Raw genomic sequence first — 9,122 nt, forward strand, 5'->3', positions numbered from 1 at the left:
TGCAGAAATTGCATCTAAATAATAGTCAGATTAGGTTTAAAATGAAGGGAACCTGATCGTCTCCATGAACGTCTCCACCAGGTTCACTTTCTCCACATTGGTCTAACTGAGAAACACACACACACACACACACACAGTAACATAAGTGTAGGGTATATATAAAACATATTTTAAGATTCTCTGATTGCCTGTTTTATTGTGTGGTGTAGCTCAGGGGTTTCTGTGAACATAAACTGATTCGGTGAAGGAAGGTTAAGCCTTGGATTCAGTTGGTGAATACGTTGTTGTTCAGGTTTCTCCACAGTGTAAACAGGGATCTGGTCCATGTTAATGTATTCAGCTATACTTACTTACTTAGGTCTTTCTATTGAACATAGGCTATTGCTGAATTGCTTCCACCCTCGCCAGCCCTCCTTCTTGAACTCTTGCTCTGTGCTTCTTCTTCCAGGTGTTTTTGGGACGACCTCTCCCCCGTTTGCCCTGTGGGTTCCATGTCAGTGCATGCTTGGTTATTGCTGTGTTGTTGGGGGTTTTTTTGTGTGACCAATCCAGATCCACTTTCTCCTTTTCATCTGTACTTCTATTGGTTCCTGGTTGGTGCGTTCCCACAGGCTGATGTTGTTGATTGTGTTTGGCCAGAAGATCCCAAGGATGCGTCTAAGGCAGTGGTTCATGAATGTCTGCATTCAGCTACAGCCCTGTTTATTTCTGTGTTTCTGGTACCTGCACCATATTTTCATAGCTGATCAAATAGCGTTGTACGGGCAAGCCGCCAATGTTTCTGTCTCGTTGCTGGTTGACTTTTCTCAGCTTCAATCTAGGACTTTAAGAGAAACATAACACTTTCCAGACAAACATAATTGTGTTTAAATTAACACTGTCTCGTAGTGTTGGATGGCAGGGCTGATAATGTTTGCCGAGCTCCGCCATCAATGTTTGGCAAAAGCAGTAGCTATGAGAGGGACTTTTAATTACTCACTTATACAGTTACGCTCTAACGGTTTGACACTTTTAGACCAAGAAAAGAGGGATGGCAGTCAGCGTCACGACTGACAAATAATAATTATGAAAGAAAAAATAAAACAAAGCTCAGTCAAACCATACAAAACAATAAGCACACAGCAAAATAGCAAAAAACTCTGGAATACACTTTGACTGGAAAATATATATGAACGGGTGATTATCCTCCTCCTGTCCAGACTCCAGAGATGAGATGAACACGCCGACACAAGTTGGCTATCACAACCTGGACTTACACGGAGCGATGCCGATGGTGACACATTTCCACTTCTCCTCTGACTGACGACTCTCGCAGCTGTGTGGCATCGTAGTATTAGTACTTACAATTGGTTTCACACTACGTGGGGTTGTTTTTGATTGGATGGATAATTGGGAGATCGTGGGTGTGTTAACTGTGGAAACATGAATGAACTCCTGACAAGTGGTGTCATTAAGATGTCTGATTGCTACAATGCAGTGTACTATATAAGTTGGGGGCTTTTATTGTGAAAGGTAAAAATGGAAGGAGTGCATCTGGTATGCGCTGCCTTTGTCAAGGTTGGAAGGAGAAATAAAGTTTGCCATCCTGGGTTTACAGTATACAGTACGTATGTATTGAATGTGTCCATTCCACAAAACGTGACCGGTTGATTTATGATGAAAAATGCGTCACTTTTTATAGCATACATAATAGACTGGTGCAGCAATGAGTCTTAAAACCCTACATGTACCATACTCAAGAGTTTGTATTTTTGCATTTCCAGTTCCCATCATTGACACAATTTTTTTGTTTTTACAGTCAATGTTTTCACTTCTGGTCGAAGTAAATGTCATAGACTTGTGTTTGCCGCAAGGCTTGTTTTTTTTGTTGTTTTTTTTCAATAATCCAAAATCCAAATAAAAAGTTCCATTGGCCTCTTGTTGATGGGGTTTCCCTACAAAAATACATCATCCCTGTGACTTACTTCTGTGTGTGAGTACTTATGATGAAAACAGCTGGATTGACATTAACTGGGCAGAGGCTGTGAATAATATATTACTGATAATCCCAGGATAGTAGAAAAATCTGCACTGTCATGATGGAAGGAATCCCTCTGCTTGATCTACATCCACCTTAAATATAGGTCACACCGGAGCTAAAAGAAGCTGTGTGTCTGTGAGGTAAAAACAACTGCTGACCTTTTTACTTGGATGCTACTTGACTCTCTGGCAAAAACACAGGCCACTCCTTTGGTGCACATGAAACCCAAAGATGCGTGGTACTTCCCCTCAGAGGGGAACCAGCAGATGTTGGGTTAATTCATGTCAGGATTCTGCAGAGCTGCAGTTTGTATCTTTGAGCCGGTTTATTAAACTGAGGGTGAAGAGCTGATTTCAGGTGGGTCTCTGCATGAGATTAGACACTGTCAAACTGTTTATCACAAGGAGAACCATTCAGTGATTCAATTAGGTTAAAGTGCATGTGCATGTGCTGACACTATTTTAAACGTTTCCTGTTTTCCTCATTCCTTAATTCGTTCTTTCATCCTTTTCTTGTTTCCTTCCTTCTTCCTTTCTCTCTTTCTATCTTCCATTATCCATTCACTCCTTCCTGCTTTATTTATTTTTACAGAGGCTCTTTCTTCCTTTCCTTTCCCCCATCCGTCTTTATTTCCTTGTTTCCCTCCTTCTGTCTTCACTCCCCTCCCTACACTTCTTCTTCCCTCTATATGTCTTTCTTAGATCCTCTATTTCTTCTTGTCCTTTACTTCTTCCTCCTGTCTTGTGTTTTCCTTCTTTCTTTCTATTCCATTCTGTCTTTCTTTCCTGTTATGCTACAGCTGTCATTCAGTTGATGGATGCAACCATAAAAGGATTCTTTAAAAGAAAAAATGAAGTTGCCAATGCATGAGAGAGAGAGAGAGAGAGAGAGAGAGAGAGAGAGAGAGAGAGAGAGAGAGAGAGAGAGAGAGAGAGAGAGAGAGACAGGAGACAGAGAGACAGAGAGAGACAGAGAGAGAAAGAGAGAGAGAGAGAGAGAGAGAGAGAGAGAGAGAGAGAGACAGAGAGAGAGAGAGAGACATGGATTGAGGGAAGAAAAGAGGCGGCGCTGGGCGGGTGAGACCTTTCCCCTACTTCTTGCTGACAGACCAGCCTTGTACATGCTGAGTTGAGGTTCCCCTTACACAAGATGAAATGGGTGCATCCGTACACTGCATGTCTCACTCTATTGAATCAGATGTCTAACACCTATTTTGTCCACCAAAATATCCTTTTCACAAATTTAGACCACAGCGCTTGTGACCCAGTTGTTCACAGCTGTAACAATAATTTCATCATCATTTAACTCAAGTGGAATTGACCCTTTTGCCAAATCCAGCCCAAGAATATGATTTTTAATCAGCTTTCATGCATCTTGGCATCTCCACCGGTCTCTCACATTGCTCTCGGGTGACTTTATGTTACTCCTGGTCAAAACATTAAATCAGTCTGGCTTTGTTTGATGGCTTATGACCATCCATCTTGATCACATTCCAGAGGTTTCAGAGTTCAGGTCTGGAGATTGTGCTGGCCATGACAGGGTCTTGATCGGGTGGTCCTCCATCTACACCTTGATGGACCTGGCTGTGTGACATGGAGCATTGTCCTGCTGGAAGAACCAATCCTGAGTGTTGGGGAACATTTTAAGAGCAGAGGGAAGCAGCTTTTCTTCCAGGATAATCTTGTACGGGTCTTGATTCAAGCGTCCTTCACAAAGACAAATCTACCTGATTCCAGCTTTCCTGAGGACCCCAGATCATCATCACCTCCACCTAATAACACAGTGGGTGTGAGACACTGTGGCTTGTAGGCCTCTCCAGGTCTCCGTCTAACCATTAGAGGATCAGGTGTTGGGCAAAGCTGAAATGTGGACTCAATAGAGAAGATGACCTTACTCTAGTCCTCTATGGTCCAGTCCTTATGGTTCGGCTCGTCTTTGCTTCTCATTTATGAAAGGCTTTTTTCTGGCTCTGCATGAAAGTCTTGCCTCTAGTCTCCAACTGTTCACACTTCACCCCAGCTGCCATTTCCATTCTTTTTGGAGGTCACTTGACATCCTTTATGTTTTTATTATTTTCCTTGTTAAATAAGATTTGGTTCAGGTGATGACCTAATCACAACTTCATTAACTAGGTGTGGATATGTTGGAATTCAACAGACACTGGCATTGTAATATCTGCCATACATGTAGAGATGCTAATGCAAGAAAAAAATGAAGTGGTTTCCAGAGCTGTATATATATAGTATATATACTATATAGTATGCTGTTATGCTTTATAATATGTCATGATAGATATGTTATGAATGCTTTAAACTATAATTACTGGGCTATAAGCAGATTATAATGCATTAAAAGCATATTAAAAATGCATTATAGACATGAGAAATTTACCAACATTTGGATAAACTTGTTGCTTTTTAATATCACAGTTGATGCTTGAGGATAACACTAAAATGTGTGTACAGAAAAGAAGAACAAACAGAAAATGTATTCCAAGCTGGAGCAGCAAGGTTATTAACAGAGAACCATGACCCCTGGACATCAAGCTAATCTTATCAGTAAAAGTATAAACGACCAACTGCTGAAAGTCCCCAGACACTCCACAGTCACAGATTTCAACAGCAAAACAAGTATTTTGAGTTCCTGTCGCCAGAAAAAGTCATTTTTATCTAAAGCTATCAGGGCTCCCTGAACCAGTCAGCAAAGCCAGGTTGTTGACCTTGAGTGCAGGAAAGTCACATGCCTGCCAGAAACCCACATCTCAGTATTATCTGATGATGCACAGAGAAAGATCTGATTTCTGACTCAACGAACAAACCAATACCAACAATAAAAGAACTAGTATATGTACGAAAGACACACAACCGTTTTATTTTCCTGCTCGGCATGGTACTGGCGGTTGATGCTGCCATGCACTTCTGTGATTATGGGAGTTATGCCTTACCTTGAAAATCTGTTTTCAGTGACGTTAAAACACCATTTTGGCATGGACGAGGCCCAAAATGCATAGAAAAGGCTACATGTACATGTGAGCCTTAGACAGTATTTCCCCGTGTGGCATGGGAAATGGCGTAATGCACATTGTGCATCACTTCCTGTTTCCAATGTGGTGCTAGAGAAGATAAACATACATCATGTTGCTGCATGTCAAATGTAGAACACACAACATGAACTTCCTGTTGCCAGTAGTTGGCGCTATGCTATTGAGTCAGTATTTGCATGTCGGTGGTTTCATACATGTTGGTGACACGTATGAAGCGGTGTCCTATAGATTAACGAGTTGGAACTGGGAGATTCGACAGTGTAGTTCCACAGGGTTTTTCGTGGTATTTCCCCTTATTCCCTTCAGAAAGGATCTGAACAAACAAAAAGAAAGCGGAAAGCGATGTCACACACACACACACACACACACACACACACACACACACACACACACACACAGTATCTAATAATAGAAGCATCAGGTGGAAGGTTGAACAAACTGTACCTGCGTTCATTGGAATAATCGTTTCAGTCTGTTTGCTGAATTCAGCTCACTATTTACCTTCTTTCTTTTCATTCATTGACATTCATTTTTGGACTCTCTGTATTTGCAGTTTTGAGTTTCTGTGGGTGGCATTCTTTTCCCTCTATGATCATGCAAACAGACCAGTGCGTCTTTTTTTTTTAATTTAGCCAACAAATGATTTCTACCTAAGATTATTAGGAACAGGAAATATAATGTCAAAGTAGCACTAAAAGGAAGACAATATTTATATACACGGATATATTTTTCTCCCTACTAGGCTTGGGCCAGTTTAAACATTTTCAAACCGGTCTGACACTAAGCCAAAGACCAGACCGAACTGCTTATATCAACCTTTTCCACTAGCGTTGCACTTGCCATAGCAGCCCCTAGCAGCAGTGATACATTCTTTTTTTTACACAGAAGATTGAACCGTAATCACGGAAAGGAGAGTCCAAAATGCTGCCATCGTACCGTTTATAAATTACTTTGCTTTGTGGCATAACGCCGTGGTGGTGTCTCCTTTTACCGAACATCACGGCTTCGCGGAACAAGAGAGACGAGTACGGTAACGCAGGTCATGTGACGTACAGTGCCTTGAAAAAGTATTCATACCTCTTGAACTTTTTCACATTTTGTCACTCTACAACCACAAACTTAAATGTATTTTATTGAGATTTTATGTGATAGACCAACACAAAGTAACACATAATTGTGAAGTGGAACGAAAATGATACATGGTTTACAAAAATGTAAGCAAATAAAAATCTGAAAAGTGTGGTGTGCATTTGTATTCAGCCCCCTCTACTCTCATACCCCTAAATAAAATGCAGTGCAATCAGTTGCCTTCAGAAGTCACCTAATGAGTTAATAGAGTCCACCTGTGTGTAATTTAGTATCAGTATAAATACAACTGTTCTGTGAAGGCCTCAGTGCTTTGTTAGAGAACACTAGTCAACAAAAAGCATCATGAAGACCAAGGAACTCACCAGACAGGTCAGGGAAAACGTTGTGGAGAAGTTTAAAGCAGGGTTGGGTTATAAAAAAATATCCAAAGCTTTGAACATCTCAAGGAGCACTGTTCAATCCATCATCCAAAAATGGAAGAAGTATGCCACAACTGCTAACCTACCAAGACATGGCCGTCCACCTAAACTGACAGACCGAGCGAGGAGAGCACTAGTGAGAGAAGCTGCCAAGAGGCCCATGGTCACTCTCGAGGAGTTGCAGAAATCCACAGCTCAGGTGGGAGAATCTGTCCACAGGACAACTATTAGTCGCATACTCCACAAATCTGGCCTTTATGGAAGAGTAGCAAGAAGAAAGCCATTGTTGAAAAACAGACATAAGAAGTCCCGTTTGCAATTTGCCACAAGCCATGTTGGGGACACAGCAAACATGTGGAAGAAGGTGCTCTGGTCAGACGAGACCAAAGTTGAACTTTTTGGCCTGAATGCAAAGCGCTATGTGTGGCGGAAAAGTAACACTGCTCATCACCCTGAACACACCATCCCCACTGTGAAACATGGTGGTGGCAGCCTCATGCTGTGGGGATGCTTTTCTTCAGCAGGGACAGGGTAGCTGGTCAGAGTTGATGTGAGGATGGATGGAGCTAAATACAGGGCAATCCTGGAAGAAAACCTGTTGGAGGCTGCAAAAGACTTGAGACTGGGAAGGAGATTCACCTTCCAGCAAGACAATGACCCTAAACATACAGCCAGAGCTACAATGGAATGGTTTAGATCAAAGAATATTCATGTGTTAGAATGGCCCAGTCAAAGTCCAGACCTAAATCCCATTGAGCATCTGTGGCAAGACTTGAAAGTTTCTGTTCACAGATGCTCTCCATCCAATCTGGTTGAGCTTGAGCTATTTTGCAAAGAAGAATGGGCAAAAATGTCAGTCTCTAGATGTGCAAAGCTGGTAGAGACATACCCCAAAAGACTTGCAGCTGTAATTGCAGCGAAAGGTGGCTCTACAAAGTATTGACACAGGGGGGCTGAATACAAATGCACACCACACTTTTCAGATTTTTATTTACTTAAATTTTTGTAAACCATGTATCATTTTCGTTCCACTTCACAATTATGTGTTACTTTGTGTTGGTCTATCACATAAAATCTCAATAAAATACATTTAAGTTTGTGGTTGTAGAGTGATAAAATGTGAAAAAGTTCAAGGGGTATGAATACTTTTTCAAGGCACTGTATTCAATGAGCGTCAGAATTTTGATTAGCCTGTGGCTTCAAAACAACTGTGAATGGTGAACTTTTGCTCGTCTTGCATATAACACACACACATGTAGAGACAGACAGGTAACCCATCTATCACAGGGCCGACAAGTAGAGACAGACAGGTAACCCGTCTATCACAGGGCTGACATGTAGAGACATACAGCTGACCAGTCTATCACAGGGCTGACATGTAGAGACAGACAGGTAACCAGTCTATCACAGGGCTGACATGTATAGACAGACAGGTAACCAGTCTAACACAGGGCTGACATGTAGAGACAGACAGCTGACCAGTCTATCACAGGGCTGACATGTAGAGACAGACAGGTAACCCATCTATCACAGGGCTGACAAGTAGAGACAGACAGGTAACCCGTCTATCACAGGGCTGACATGTAGAGACAGACAGGTAACCAGTCTATCACAGGGCCGACAAGTAGAGACAGACAGGTAACCCGTCTATCACAGGGCTGACATGTAGAGACAGACAGCTGACCAGTCTATCACAGGGCTGACATGTAGAGACAGACAGGTAACCAGTCTATCACAGGGCTGACATGTAGAGACAGACAGGTGACCAGTCTAACACAGGGCTGACATGTAGAGACAGACAGCTGACCAGTCTATCACAGGGCTGACATGTAGAGACAGACAGGTAACCCGTCTATCACAGGGCCGACAAGTAGAGACAGACAGGTAACCCGTCTATCACAGGGCTGACATGTAGAGACAGACAGGTAACCAGTCTATCACAGGGCTGACATGTAGAGACAGACAGGTAACCAGTCTATCACAGGGCTTACATGTAGAGACAGACAGGTAACCAGTCTATCACAGGGCTGACATGTAGAGACAGACAGGTAATCACAGGGCTGACATGTAGAGACAGACAGGTAACCAGTCTATCACAGGGCTGACATGTAGAGACAGACAGGTAACCAGTCTATCACAGGGCTGACATGTAGAGACAGACAGGTAACCAGTCTATCACAGGGCTGACATGTAGAGACAGACAGGTAACCAGTCTATCACAGGGCCGACAAGTAGAGACAGACAGGTAACCCGTCTATCACAGGGCCGACAAGTAGAGACAGACAGGTAACCCGTCTATCACAGGGCTGACATGTAGAGACAGACAGCTGACCAGTCTATCACAGGGCTGACATGTAGAGACAGACAGGTAACCAGTCTATCACAGGGTTGACATGTAGAGACAGACAGCTGACCAGTCTATCACAGGGCTGACATGTAGAGACAGACAGGTAACCCGTCTATCACAGGGCTGACATGTAGAGACAGACAGCTGACCAGTCTATCACAGGGCTGACATGTAGAGACAGACAGCTGACCAGTCTATCACAGG

The 9,122-nt window shown here is 42.7% G+C and overlaps 1 long non-coding RNA gene across 1 annotated transcript in view; it reads left to right on the top strand.

Annotated features, from left to right (window-relative positions):
* The window catches only part of LOC311017717, a 77,955-nt gene that overhangs the window by 61,272 nt on the left and 7,561 nt on the right, over positions 1 to 9,122 (top strand). The window contains exon 2 of the long non-coding RNA XR_014597655.1: positions 2,284 to 2,377. This is a non-coding gene — a long non-coding RNA (uncharacterized lncRNA). The remainder of the gene's footprint in view (positions 1 to 2,283; positions 2,378 to 9,122) is intronic.

The sequence above is a fragment of the Eutrigla gurnardus genome (genome assembly GCF_963514095.1).
Source record: "Eutrigla gurnardus genome assembly, chromosome: 8".
Lineage (NCBI taxonomy): Eukaryota > Metazoa > Chordata > Actinopteri > Perciformes > Triglidae > Eutrigla > Eutrigla gurnardus.